This window comes from Diadema setosum, unplaced genomic scaffold (genome assembly GCF_964275005.1).
Source record: "Diadema setosum unplaced genomic scaffold, eeDiaSeto1 scaffold_24, whole genome shotgun sequence".
In the NCBI taxonomy this organism is placed as follows: Eukaryota; Metazoa; Echinodermata; class Echinoidea; order Diadematoida; family Diadematidae; genus Diadema; species Diadema setosum.
This window is the reverse complement of record NW_027307651.1, coordinates 1,000,519-1,016,821: the sequence shown is the minus strand read 5'-3', so window position 1 is coordinate 1,016,821 and position 16,303 is coordinate 1,000,519.

Here is a 16,303-nt window from a genome sequence, read left to right as displayed (position 1 = left end):
AAGCCCATGACTGTTGATCGCACGGTACAAAACATGGAAAAATAGGAACGCAAATGTTGATGGTCATGTTTATCAAAAAGTACGGTGTTTCAAAGAGGCAACAAAAATAAGGAGGTTTTCATAAAAGATAGCTGGTAACATTGTAGGTCCTGAAATTCTTGGGTGTGAAAATTACGGAGGACGAATATGAATGTCTTGTCAAACTAAACTTATTACAATGAGAACATGAATGCTGAGGAATGAACTAGGTCTTGTAAAGACCACATGTTGCTTGGGAATAACTTCATGCATTTCGGGATAATTTTTTTTTCCATTCAACCAAAACTTATACGAAGTGGTCGTCATACAGTTAAAGAAATAAGTAATGACGCAGCACTTCTGAATGTAATCTTAGACCACAACAAATTCCAATTTTGAAAGTAAACCGACAAGCATAAGGGCAAGGCAGTCCATTAAAAGTAGCCGATAATATTCATCATACGACTTGTACGAGGTCGTGTGTGGCGCAGTCTATTAAAATTCAAGTTGTTGGGAGCCTGAATGCCACCACCGGTTAATTATCGGCAAACAGTTAACTACAAATCACACTTTTGTCAAATAATCGAAGATATTCGGGTGTATGGAATATTTTAGAAAAGGCGTATTTGTGGCCATTTTTTTGCCATATTCACGACGTGGCATGTCCGGATTTGTAGTTTCACAGTTTGTCATTCATAATCTAAGTCATCTGTTCATCTAAAATTTCGTGCTCTATAGTGGATAATCATTTAAGAAAGCTAATTGTTGTAATGAAAGACTCTGAGCTAGGTCGTTTGTGTCTTGAGCTCGACGGGTCCCAAACCTTCCGTAGCAGGAAGGGCTTCCATTCTACTTCTGTTCATATATACGACAAGGTGGATCTATATACAACCCTTTTAAAATGTCTATCTGCGATGCCATGGTCACCCCTATCACTATATCTGCCGCAACGCCGAGGTAGTTTCCGAAGTCGGGGAAATAATAGATGAAGGGATTTCCGAACGGGTCCGTTCCTCCAACCGCCCAGTAGATGGCAGCGAAGAGTAAGTACACGATCAGGAACGAGAGCGGGTACACGACGTGCACGAGACGGGCGACGATCAGGGTGAGAAAGATTTCAATGAGGCTGACGACGGTGGCGAAGTAAAAGATGCTGACGTAAAGCAAGGTCGTTACCTTTTCTGACGTAGCAATGGTATGTGACCCCTCGCGAGTGGCTGTAACGATGATGGAAGGGCCGGCGGAGAGGTTAAAGAGAAGCCACTGAATCTGGTACCGAATTTTTTTTTTTCTGAAAATACGAGAGATTTAGAAACAAAGAGAGAATAACAATGCTAAACAACAAATGTCAGACGGCAATTAATACCATGCACACACAAACGCACACACAAGCACACACACAAACACAAAGACAAACAAACAAAACCCCTTTGGTGACAAATTAAAAAAGTTGAGCATAGCAAATGTTGTTTTCTCCAAAGCGTTTAAATCAATTTGTTTGCAAATACATCTACAGTTTTTGAACCTTAAATAAATGATACCATTACCTTCAAGAGCTGCACTTTTCCTACTCTTCGTGAAGTCTATCACGACATTATAGACGGCAAAGCAGACGTAACACGTGGCGACAGCATATGTTCAAATGTCTTCGCTCCAAGAACGAGATAAGTTACCAAAAGAGCGAAGAAATAAGCGGCGAGTGCAAACCGATAGAGGGCGTACAACATAACAGAAATTCTCGGCTGAAAGAAAGCGAAAGAGAGAAATAATATAGGTTTTCCCATCCATTTTCGCATATTTGTCATTCAATTTCAAAGATCTATTATTCAATTTCGTCCCGAGAAGCACGTGAAACGCAAATCTTAACTTCAATTTCGTCAATTGTCATTGTAATTCGTATTTCGTCAAACATTTTCGAAGACATGGCATTCAAAATCGTCAATTGTCATTCAATTCATCCCTCCTGCTGACGGATCGCAGAATGTGAAGATCAAATTCGGTTTTGTTCACACAATTTCATGAATTTTTCATTCAAATTGGCCAGATGTTGTCTAATCTTTATTTTGAGGGTGAACCAACTTTAAGCCGACATATTTTTACTTTCTCTGGTAAATTGTACCGTTGCACATTATTGCACGACAGGAGATTGAAGGATAAACCACAGTCAAAAGTCATAACCCAGGACAGTATGTCAGTGTCATCTTTTGAACTTTAACTCGTAATTTTCAGGTTTTCGCATCATAATGCATGAAGCAAATTTTAAACTTTTTACCCTGGAAAGCAGCAAACATAATTATGTTTTCTATTCTTTGACATTAAACAGGCTAAAATTCTACACATAAAATTTTGTCTTTAATCATGTTTGCCTAGAAATCATTTGTCAGTGTGTTTTCGTGTGCGAGACGTACGTCTGTTTGTATTAGTGTGTACTCAGATTGCTTGTGTGTGTGTGGGGGGAACTTGTGTGTATGTCAAATTCATGAATGTAAAATGTGAACGGTTACAGAAAAAAAAAAAAACATGAATGACGGGGAAATCACATCGGATAGCGACATGAGACGAATATGAATGAAAATTTAACGAAGATGACTGACAAAAGACGAAATCGATCCTGCTGTTTTGAGTTGCTGCGAGTGAGACTGACGACTTTTAAGCCCTGGTCACAACTCGCCGTGCGTGCTTTTAGTCCGTACGTTTTTGGCGGACGCCACGGCATTCACGTTTTTTCTGAAAACGTGGGGAGGGAGTGACTAGAGTAGGGAGGAAGTACGTCAACGCACGACACTCTCACGATTGCGCAGGGTGTTAAGTACGTGGCCCGCACGCCACGCCTGGCCGTGAGGGGTTACGTGCATCGTACGTTGTGCACGTGGTAATGCCCCAGTCACACAGTGCTTTACGATGGATTACGTCCGCCGCGGATGGATACGAATGAGTGGACGCAGGGGGACGCAGCGTGGACGCAGGCATCCGCAGGGACGTATGTAGACGTAACTGTCCGTAACTCATCCGTAAAGAAACGCAAAATGACGTCGCCGAACCTGCGAAATTTTGAAATGTTCAAAATTTCGCAGAGGGACGCCACGGACGCAAACTTACGCAAGTAACCGTAACCAAACGTAACTATCCGTAACTGAACGTAACTACCCGTGGCTTGGACGCAGACCATCCGTAAAAAAATTTGCCTTCCGTCCGTTTGCGTTCGCTTACGTCCACCGTAAGTATCCGAAATTAACCGCAAGTTAACGTATCACAACAGTTTCGTCCGCTCACGGATATTTACGGACAGCTACGGATGTTGCGGACAATTACGTCCTTCTACGTTTTCCGTTTTCCACTCGCATGGGAACACAGAGACTCGTAGGAAGGCACACTACTCCTGTTGCCAAGCTGCAGCGCCTTTACCTGAAGGAATGCTGCAACACAGTCGGAGCGGTGGAGAGGCAGAACTGCATGGTCAAATTATGAAATTTCTCCGACAATTAATGGTCATTTTAAGTGGCACCCATATACCATGTATACTCATGACATCGGTTGACTCTTGGTGCTGAACTTTTTTTCTTGTACTCTTCGAATGTATATTTTTCGAAAAAAACAATATTTTGGGTAGGGGATGGGGTGATAGCATTTTATTTACTTTTCTGGCCGGGGAAGGTGTGGGACAGGGGCAACTATATAAAATGAGAACGAATTTAGTATTTCTCTATAGTCTTACCCATGCACTTTACGCTCCATCGAATGTGTATTACATTTTTTTTATAATAATAATAATAATAATAATAATAATACTACTAATAATAAAGGACATTTATATTGCGCAGCTACTATAATAATTTACTCTACTGCGCATTACAGAATGACATGCATACAAGAAATTCAAACAGAAAATACATTACTTCAAGAGATGACTTGATATTGAACTTGGGTGTGGGAGGGGTGTTTGAAAGTTTTGATGTCTTTTTTTTTCTGTAAATTTAATAAGCATTGCTTTATCATAAATATCTCCTTAACATAACCCAGTAAGTCATGAATATCGCTGAACAACGACAGTGTACCCACAGTTTGTCTATTCCATGACTGCAAGTAATATTTTCTTACTCTAATGTTTAACTTTTCGATCTACATTGTATTTTATTTGTGGTATAGTGATGTTATATGTGACCCTGCACCACAAAACACACAAAAAGTCGCCACACATGAAATTTTAGTTGAGAGCATATTCTGAAAGAGCAGACTTTAAGCTTTAAAATGATGCATTACTCAAATCAAATGGACTCTCCTAACCTATCTAAATAGTGGAAAGAATGTACACACTCAGAAAAAGTGTAAACTGAGAAAAGAGGCTCTGAAGTACAGTGTCTATTCAAGCGCTTAATCTTTATCAAGCCGTGCTGGTTGTGCGATGAATGGGACAAAAAACAGGATGGAAACCACCGGAGTAACAACAATGAGGGGATTATCAGATTAAACTGAAATTAATAATAATGATAATAATAATAGTAATAGTAATAATAATAATGATAATAATAATAATAATAATAATAATAATAATAATAATAATAATAATAATAATAATGATAATGATAAGGCCTTATTTACCCAGGGTAGCCAAGTCAAGATCGGCTCGGTTGACCCATTTCACCTATTTTCAGTCCACACACAAAATCAGTGTGTGCGACTTTTTGTTCGTTTTGTGATGCACGGTCACACATAATATTCTTTACATTTATGACGTTTATTCATATTTGAGTTGCACAAACATAATTAAAACTTCAAGTTCAAAATTTCATATATCTTTTATTATTGTAAAGCAAGTTAAAGGATTACTTTTTTTCACAACTTTTACGTAATTCAATTTCAGTCTTCCCCAGTGTACAATGTAAGACAGTCCAAAATGTGATAACCTTGCTGTCATAATACACTGACTTAGCAGGAATCGTAAGAGAAAACCAAATTGTGCATAATTATTAATAACAATCTGTAACTATCCGTAACTATCCAAAAATATCCGCAACTCTCCGCAAGTGTTCAGGACTATTATGTGCCAATTCGTAAGAATATCCGAGCTATATTGAGCTATATTGAGCTAGATTAACAGCATATTGCTGGAACGATGAATGTAGGCCTATGGTGTGTGTGTGTGTGTTTTTTTTTTTCTGAGTCTGAAGGTGTCACGTTTGCAAGTCCATGGGCCAGGCCAGAATAAAGACAAAGCGCCCCGCGTTTACAACAGAACACCCGGGAACATACAGAAGACAGTGCTCTTTTATGTATAGCTGTTAGTCTCGATTCAGAAGTATAGGGATATAACAACGAGACCAAATTGGTTAAAAAATTAATTTATTATGACTAAGCTACACATTTGGAAATGCTATCATAGCTTCATGATTTCAAAATATACACATTCTCAATTTCAGCTTAACTGAAATTGTACTGACTTTATCACTGCTCTACAAAAACAGTGATGACCAATGCATTTTAACCAAGCTTGTGCAACTCTTGAATGTAACATTTTCAGAACTCCAAAAACCTGGTCACTTCATGCACTGACCACTCAGAGATCAAGATTTCTCTTCTTCAAGCAGTTTTTGACTGTCTCTTATGTTATATATATATATATATATATATATATATATATACATATATACATTTTTTTTTAATAACCATAATCATTACTCATCGCCTGCCAGGCAGAAAGGTCCTACAGCATGACATTTTGGTTTGTGATGACAATAACATTCGATAGAGTTTGAAAAGCTCTTTCATGTAATATAACAATCATTTTTCTGTGTATACGATTTTTTTTTCGAGGCATTAATCCCAATAGGGCATTTCTGCCCCCTAGGTGAAGTAGAACAGTACGAATACCTAATTGCCAACATCTTGGAGACGCGTAAAATATTAATGACACTCGTCCGTCGGCTGGGCTTGATGTGTGCCTTGCAGAAATCAGTGCGCACAACTTGCGTTGTAAGTGCGGAGCATGTGCTTATTCGGTAAGATCTGCGTACTCTGTTGAAGAGTTGAACTCACGAAGTGCCGAATAAGTACGGACTATGCACTTATCACGTGCTTAACACGCAAGTGCTACGTGCACCGTCCGTCGAGCAAGTGACGGTAGGAAGACGCACGATGTCAGTGCGTTGTACGCACGTTTAGTTTAGAGGGCACGTACGTTGCCCGTACTTAGGGTGAATCCGTAGCCCGAACGCAGCGAAAGTTCCTCGTGACATAAAAGTGCTACGGCGTGTCTGCGTGCTTCAAAATCCGTACAGAGGCGGTACTTACTACGTACGAATCCCCAAGTTTTGTCCACGTTTTTGCAAGTAGACAGCACGCACTTGCAAGTACGGCGAGTTGTGACCACGGCGTAATGACGAAAATGTATGCAAAATGACTAAATTGAATGGTCTTTATTTGAAAATGACCGATGGAAGATGAATTTGAAAGTAAGATGGCCTATTCCCGACATCCCGCGACGAAATTGAAGTTAAAATTTGTGAAATGAAATGAAAAAAAAAAATGAAAATATATATTAGAATATATAAAAAAAAGACAATTACAGTTCTGGTTGATATTGCATCATTGCTTTACAAGAAACTATTCAAATACTGCTGATATGAATATTCGATTACAAATACTCGAACGCATTTTGAAATGCGAAATCCACTTAACTTTAACCATGGAAGATTTATTTTAACTTAATGATTTCATATAATGATTCCTTATCATGAGCTGAAATCTGTGAGATGAAGAAAGGAGACGGCGTGAACGATTCTAAGTATTTTGCTAGTCCGTCAACTTTTGTCTGATTTTTTTTTTCACGTAAATTTGTAAAGTAAAAAAAAAGAGAAATTACCAATTAATGACATTCTGAGCCTACTATAGACTTTCAGTGATTTGGGGTGAGATGGTTTGGTGCGGGAAGTTTACCTTCTCCAAAAGTCAAGTATCTGAAACGATTTTATCTTTCATTTTTATTTTTGTTGATAATCCATAAAGATATCTAATTTTGAACGAGGTATTGTGAAGGACATTTTTTACCATTCCCTATTTATAAATTATAATATAAATTTGCTATATGAGCTTGCTCCAAAGGAATCTTAAAATATTGAAAGAGAAATCAACAGTTTACATGATTGTCCATTCTGAAAGATACTTAAAATCTTGATATTTCCTTTGTGATTTCTATTGATAAATCATATTTTGTTTCACTATGATACTATTTTTCTCACCCACTAACTGTGTCTCGATCAAAGCTCAGATGAATGCTGAAATCTCCATGGATATTAAAACCGCTTTTAAGCTGTATTAATTGAAGACTTAGATTTTTAAAGATATATCATATTCATAAATATTATACATGCATAGCCAATATAATGCCACCTTTGAATAAGAACAAAATATAACCATATACATTCTCACCAATACGTTACAAATGGCCAATTCCAATATGTTTTTAAAGCCTTTTCAGTGATTTTCAAATACCGGGAAAATTGTGTCACGATTTTAAAGGAAAATCAATTGTCAATAAACAAGAGAACGTTTTTTTTATGTTCTCTTCTAAAAACTCACACAAATAAACAAACAAGGAAGTCCAGTATCATGGTTCTTTCATCTGGAATTTTCCTTATCGTAAGTCACCCCCTCCCTATCTTTAAGAGCAAAGTAAAGTCTGATTTTTTATCATGGCTACTACTAAAACACTGATCAATTCAGTGCTTATTTGCGTCGATGCAGGGCAATTTGTCAATCAGTTGAAATGAAAGCATCTCGACGGAAGAATTTCATGAATTTGAATAATTACGCAGTACCCGCTGCATGCTATATTAAAGGACTAGAAGCAACACTTGCTGTCGGGCGAAAGCTCGGTGGTCTAGTAAGTGGAGATGACGCCTGTCCGGTGATCAGGAGGTCGTGGGTTCGAGTCCCGCTCGAGTATGCACGCCCATGATTTTTTATCATGGCTACTACTAAAACACTGATCAATTCAGTGCTTATTTACGTCGATGCAGGGCAATTTGTCAATCAGTTGCAACGAGAGCATCTCGACGGAAGAATTTCATGAATTTGAATAATTACGCAGTACCCGCTGCATGCTATAAGGATTAGAACCAAAACTTGCTGTCGGGCGAAAGCTCGGTAGTCTAGTGGAGATGACGCCTGTCCGGTAATCAGGAGGTCGTGGGTTCGAGTCCCGCTCGAGTATGTACGCCAATGATTTTTTTTTATCATGGCTACTACTAAAACACTGATCAATTCAGTGCTTATTTACGTCGATGCAGGGCAATTTGTTTATCAGTTGCAATGAAAGCATCTCGACGGAAGAATTTCATGAATTAGGAAAAGTAATGTCTTTTGTGTTAAAAACGTACGACAATGAATTTGTATCATCCGCTACATACTTTGAAAATAAAGCGTTCATTATCCTTTAGATAACTGGCACATTGAAATTTAGTTTGATATTGATATCTTTCTTTCTTTTTTTTTTACAATCCTGAGTCCAAAGAGCTATCTTCTATTAGCTGAGGTGATAATGGTACCTTTCTTTATTTTCCGTCAGTAAATTTGCTGTTCACTATATTATATCGTCGGCGTTTTCACGAACTGACGCTATTTCGATTTTGGTCAAAATTTTCAAAATCGAGATATTGGTACCAAATGAAAGTGCTTTCAAAACTCTACCAAATCCCAAAATTTTAGATCACAAAATTAATTATTCTTAATTTTATCAAAGAAAGAAAAAAACGACGGTACTCGAAATATCGAGAAATTGAGAAAAAGGAGTTTCACGAACCGACGCACGAAAGATACGCCGGTTCGTAAAACCCGAATTGCTACGGTGAAGAGCAATGCGGGTTTTACGAACCGTCGCAGTTGCATTACTTTGAGCTTTGTTCAACTTACTGGCCTAGAATTAGGTTTTGGCGCTAATCCAGATCTCAGAGTGAGAACCAAACCTTCTGAAAGATGAATGACGGCCTAAGCCAGCCCACTGTCCACGAGTGAAGTGAATGGTAAGCTATAATCCTATTAAAATCATGCTCAAAATAACAGTTTCAGTTGGACTACCATAACCATTAATTGCGGTAGTGTGTAGTCCCATGTATTCAATCGCGTGATGCTTATGAAGCCTAGTCTGTAAACGCCATCCAATTTCAAATTAGATCCCAAATCATATTATTTATTGTTTCTTTTCAACTTATGTCGTTACTTCTGAGACTACTGAGTACTGTAGTCGTAACGTCTGTGTGCAAGACATGCAGATTGCAAGATTTCAAAGTCTCGAAGACACTAAAAGCCTTGACTTTTGAGTTGAAAATGAAATCATGAGATTGACAAAGTAGGCGTACTAAACAAACAAAAAATAAAAAGTCTAACAGTAAAACTCAAAGGAAGAGTAAAGAATAAAGTTAGACATGTTAGACTTTTACTTTCAAGTCTAACTATTAAGTCTAAGTTAAGACTTGTAATACCAGTTACTAAAACTAAGATCAGCTGAAGTCTAAGACCAAGTCAAATTAACACAGTTCAGAGCCATACCGGTAGTCTAGCTCTAGATCTACATCTAGACTAGTGGTAATAGTAGGTAGAGTCGACCCATTTTTTCCCCAAATCTTTACTGGTCCATTCCTGAGAAAGTTACTGGTCAGTGTCCAACAGTGATTTCTCCTGGTCAGGGACCATCGGACCAGTGCCAGTGTGCAGCGTTGGTGTAGATGTCATCTATGACAGTATGTGGTCTAGTGATACTACCTAAACACTACGAGTACTCTACAGGTTAGGTGGCTTTCCTGTACAGTGCAGTGTTAAAGTATACTTGTGAATTCAGCCCTAGTACCGTACTGTGTGTAGTGTATGTCTAACGTTAGTTCGAGTGGAGTACCTAAGCACAGCGGTGGGGCTTTTTTCCCCTAAAACTTGTGAAAGTGGCCCAACCAAATGGCGTTTATATATTTACGCTTGATTGATAGTGATACAGTGGCGCTGTCGATTTCCACAGCAGCCAAACATAATCTTTTGTCCTTTCTTCTTTCCTTTTTTCCCTTTGTTCTTTCACTCTTTTTATTCTTGGAATCGAAGGACTTCCTAAGAAATATCCCTCGACTGATTTAACCAGGACTCTTGAGTCCTGGTAAACCTAACCTTACCGAGTAACCGTTAACGTTTGTTAGGCCTAACATAACAGTAACACTGACTTAGCCCTGTATTGACTTTGTCTTTGGCCGACTTACTGAGATGGCGAGTCTCACTCTTTAACGTTAGTCTAAACGTAGTCGCTAGATCTGTCAGTGTCAGTGTCACCGGTTATTGTATATGGTGCCATCTCTAACGTACTTTAACAAGTTGATGTTAGTTATCTATGTCAACTTACTGATTTAGTAATAGTGGTACTGTCATCCTGTTGGACATCGCCGAAATATCATCCGTGACGTGTTAATTTCGTGTCACAAAGACAAAAGTTGCCAAGATCTAATAGTATTAGATGTCTAGATGTAGATGTAGTCTAGATCTAAGTAATATGAAATCTGTGTAACTTAAAAGTGAAAGGTCTAGACTTCACTTAGTCTATAATTAGACCAGACATTCATGAGGCAAAGACCTATTTAGTAGATCTATTCTTATTCTACTTTAATGTCAATTCCTGCTAACTCGCCACGTGTTATTCCTAAGGCCAAGGACTTCCGGGTTAGTGATTTTTTTTTTTTTGATAAATACCAAACAGCAGACATGTTTCATTTGCATTCTTGCACAGACTTCATGAAAATATGTGCAGTATCAAAGAAATATGATGCACATGACAATGCCACTGTTTTACAGATGAATTGTTAATACCTTTAAAAGCTGAATGATAATGTAGAGTCTAGGTCTAATTAAGATGATACAGTCTCTGATAAGAAACAGGTTTGATTGTCGTAGACTGTTTCCCAAATGCAGGTAGTAATATTCAGCTACTTCAATGCAATGCCTTGTTTACAAGTACATGTAGATTTATATTCATGTGAATGATAATTCAATTTCTACATGAGACTTACTAAGTGCTAGACATAAGATCTTGCATCATTAAAATGTGTAAATGACGAGACAATTTGAATATGGATCAAAGACGAACAGCAGTATATTTTGACATTCTTTGATCCTGCATAGGCCTACCATTTTGTTTTATGTTTAATATAAATAGAGCAAAATAATTTCAACTTCAGTTTTGTTGGCTGATTTTTTTTTTCTTCTCAAAATTAAAGTTGTATCTTGTACCATGACGTTTGATTTTAATCAAAAGTTCTTAATTTCTTTCTTTTCTTTCAGATGACTGGTGCCATGTAGTAGCGAAGAACTGGACTGTCTCAGAAAAGAAAAGAAAAAGTACAGGGTCGTGTACATCATCAACGGATGTGAATACAATGGTAATTAGAGTCTAGGTCTAATCAAGATGTTAAAGTCTCTGATAATAAAGAAGTTTGATTGTCGTAGACTGTTTCCCAAATGCAGTTAGTAATATTCAGCTTTTTCAAAGCAATGCCTTATTTACAAGGACATGTAGATTTATTCATGTGAATGATAATTTAATTTCTACATGAGACTTACTAAGTGCTAGACATAAGATCTTGCATCAGTAAAATATGTAAAAGGCGAGACAATTTGAATATGCATCAAAGACGAACAGCAGTATTTTTTGACATTCTTTGATCCTATATACCATTTTGTTTTATGTTTAATATAAATAGAGCAAAATGATTTCAACTACAGCTTAGTTGGCTGATTTCTTTTTCTCAAAATGAAAGTTGTATCTTGTATCATGATGTTTGATTTTAATCGAAAGTTCTTAATTTCTGTCTTTTCTTTCACATGACTGATGCCATGCAGTAGCGAAGAGCTGGACTGTTTCAGAGAAGAAAAAAAGTACAGCATCGTGCTTATCATCAAGGAATGTGAATACAATGGCTTAGGAAAGAAGACAATCTACAGATAGGATAGAAGGGAGAACTTGGGATGAAGGGCGACAACATAAGGACGGTATATCTACATTAAAATGTGATTGTAAAGTGGAAACATGAAAGAAGATTCTAAGATTGAAGGTGAAAACATGCATTCCATTCTGTGATGTCGTAATTACAATTTTGCTACACTTTAATAATACTACTGAGAGACATTTATATCAAGGCAAGCTTCATGTGGATATGGAATGTTAGATTTTCTTTAAGTGTTCATTGGTATGTATTTCATGATAATAAATCTTGAAGGTTTTGTGTGGTAATCATAACCTTGTGATACATCTTGATAAATTTCTAAGTGCACATTGGCAATATTCAGATGATGCTGTAATCAGATGAAGTTAGATGGTTGAATAATCATTGCATAGTTGTAATAGTTATCGACTGAGGATTAACATGCCCTTCACTGATTTATTTTTCGTAAACGGTGATAATTGCGAGAGTCAATCTAAATTGTCGGGGGCATAACCAAATGTGTCACACTGTCAAAATGTGTATATCAGAAACTTTTCGCTCGCTGTACGAATTTTCACAGAAAACAGATTTATGAGAGTCACAAATGGTAGCTTATAGACCCATTAACAAAAAGTTCCAGCTTCATCTTCAACCATGTTCATGATACATGTTCATCTACATTTTGCAAACATTCTGAATGTTGATTGAGACATGTTATACATGTATGTATTTTTATGAAATTAATGCAACAAATAATCAAATATGCATCTCTGCTAGATGATAATATTAATCCAGTTAATGACATGCCAAACTCACCTCAAACTGTAATTCATTCTATTCTCCTTTATTCTTTTATTTATTATTTTGTTGTCTTCAACCCACTTTGAATGTGTTTCGTATGATTCTTATAAGCATGGGAAATGCACTCCATATAACTGATAGGACTTATAACAAATTGACATAATCATTCAACCATCACTAGACAGTTCTGTTATGAGATGTTCTTTATTTAACTAAAATTGTAAATTATGATACGTGTATTCTCCCATGCAAACTCACAACAAAATACAGAAATATGATTTCTTTTAATAATAATTCATTATGTCTCTAAATGTACAATTAAAGAAAGTGATTACAAAAAGGATGTCAAACATTGTATATTAAAATAATAGATTATTCATTTGTCTCCATCCGTAGTAACACATGCAACTGCAGTGTGCAGTTTGTGGGCTGCTGTGAAAAAAAAAAAATCACAGGCAGCCCAAGCGGGATTCGAACCCACGACCTCCGGATTACTAGACCAGCGCCATAACCACTAGACCACCGGGATGCCCTAGCACTACCTTTAGACATGAATGATTAAATATAGAAGGGCTTGGGGGCGCTTCGAAGTTAACTGCTCTTATTAAATATGCACATGTCATTTGCAACTCGACTAAAGATGATTAAACGCACTGAAATTCTTACTTTAAATAATATTCATAATCTGTTTTTTTTTCTTTAATAGCTTGGGATGTACACTTCATACACTGTATCGGTCTACATTTCGCGTACAATATGGAATTCTTTACTTCGAGACGTTTGTTTTTTACAAAAGAAAATTAAGAGTCCTTTAAAGGTGCTGTAAAACAGTGGCGTGTTTTTTTTTTTTTTTTTTTGGGGGGGGGGGGGAAGGGAGTCAAATCAGCCTTGGCCCCTCTCCACCGTCCTTTCCCCCCCCCCCCCCCTTTGGCTGCATTTTTTTTTTTTTTTTAGTCATCACATGAAAATTCGTCTGCATCCACCCCGTAGTTTTGCCGATGACCTTTCTTTTTAATTATCTTAACCACACACAATTTTGGCCGAATTTCCCCACCCCTCTTGTGAATTTGCTAGCACATGTGTTTATAGTACTGGTGGATTAAGGATTCGGAGGGGGGGGGGGTCGGCCAAAATTTCTCTTTTCTCATATGTAACAAGCCTACGGGGCGAAAGGCTGATATTATGGGCTTTCTACACACATTTTTAGATGCTAATTATTGGTTAATATGAGCACGATCATTTATGTTGTGATTAATTTGTTTCCTTTTCATATATGTATAACTATTAGAGACTTAATTGGCTTGGCACTCCTTACATCGACCTATTTTAGACACCCATTTCCTTCTCTCTCTCTCTTGCTTTTTCTCTACTGTCCTGTGAATAGTGTAACTACATGTACATGCAGTACCTCTTCTCTTTTGTATGATATACATCAAGTTTCCATCTGAGCATAATGTGTGTTGCAGCACTCACAAGCTTCAAGCATATGCAGCAACATCTTTTTATGTTCATATACATAATTATGCTTGATATATTAATTTGAGAATGTTATTCTTTCTTTTGTATATGTTCCGTCCGCACTCTATAGATGTAAATGTAAATTGTAAGATTTGGTGCGCATGTTCGAACTGTGTTTCTCTTTTTGTGAACACACAAGAACTGATGTAATAATGAACTTGAATTACGCGTATTCTTTAATATTGATTCCATCTCCATTTGCCATTAGATATTTATTGATTTATGGAGCTCTTCCACAATTGTTATCCTTCCCATTGTCATTACTCATCTCTGAATAATTCAAATTTGATACTTTATTGAGAACCTATGTTTCTTCGATTACATAATGTACCTCTTCAATATATTGCTGCAAAAGGCATAATAAAACATGACCATTGTTATATATTTAAAATGAAGCTTGAAATTCTGATAATTTTGATATTTATGTATTTTTAGGAGTTTATTAGTTTCGAAGAGTGCATGCAGGATGAGTTTTATGTTTTTATATGATCAAGTGGAGCTATCAAAGAATCTGTTGAGCAGGAAAGAGAAAGATGGAAAATGAGGAATTATGAGTGAATTCGCATGCAAGCCAAATGACAATAATGACACCGATAAAAATTGTGACAAAGTAAAAGTCACAAATAATGTGGAATAATAAGAAATAAAGAAATTAATAGATTATTTCAGAGAAAGAAATAACAGAGTGCATGAGTATGAAAGATGAGTAAATGCAAGTAATCATTACTGACTGGCACATCTTTTTCCCTATATTTAGCGGTATCCTTCATCTTAGAACAAACATTCATAATTATTATGAAAGAAGTGAACTGAATTTGAATTAAAAATTATGTGAAAAATAAAGAAAGTAAGTTAAAAAAGTAAAGAAATAAAACAGTAAAAAGTAAAAAAAAAAAAAAAATGAAACACAGTATACCGAGTACATATTAATTACCAAATGATAAATGTCCACATGCAAAAGTGTTGAATAATATATCCACACAAAAAAGGAGGGGGGAGGGCAAAGAAATCTTTGGAGCGATCAACGACAGCTCTAATAACAATGCTAAATGAAGATGAAAACAAGGACAACACGCTTTTTAGAACAATTAAGAGAAACTGGCTTATATTATCATCTTAATTATCACCTAATGTATTATAATCATCACAATAATCATTACATGACAATTAATTTCAATTAATAAGGTTATTGTTGATAAGCAGGTATAGCCCTAATAGTATTTGTATGTAAACACATACGAAAATGAAATAGCGACGGTTCGTAAATACACGCGTATTGCACGTTACCTATTGTGCAGGCCCTACAGCGCGGGTCTCACGAACCGGCGTAATACAACTTACGTCGGTTCATGAGACCCGCGCTTTATAAGTACATAACCTATGGTGCGCGCAAGAAACGATGGATTTACGAACCGACGCAGTGAGTTTGAAGACAGAAATATCGTAATTCTTTTGAATTCACACTAAAATTACACTATGGATAGGAAGAACAACTTCCACTCTCATCACCCTGTCAAAATTTTCACACACAAGACAGGAAAAGTCATTGAAAACGTTGTCTAAAACTTGTGAGATCTTTAAACGCGATTTTCTCAGAATTGCATTTTCGCTCAAAAACGAAATAGCGTCGGTTCGTGGTAACACCGACGATATATCTGAATAAATTTCATATCCTTATTCTCATGACGTATCTTGCTTTTTGAAACATGAAACACATAAAAAAATGTTCAATCATTTAAGCCGACAAGATTATGTACCTTTAATGTTTTTAATTGGTCTCGTAGTATTTCATTCACACTCCTATTCGTAGTGGACCAAAACCTTGATTTTGTCTTCTATTATTTCGTCTTATTTCTTTGCTTGTATATCATCGCATTTTTTTTGTAGCCATGCTTCGAATTGTAATCTCATGATCTTGATAACCTTTTGTCAAGTGATATGCATCGCATTTAGTTTTGTTGTGAAATATGAGAAATTAATTCACTTCGATTTTCAGTTCATTTCAACGGCTGATATGT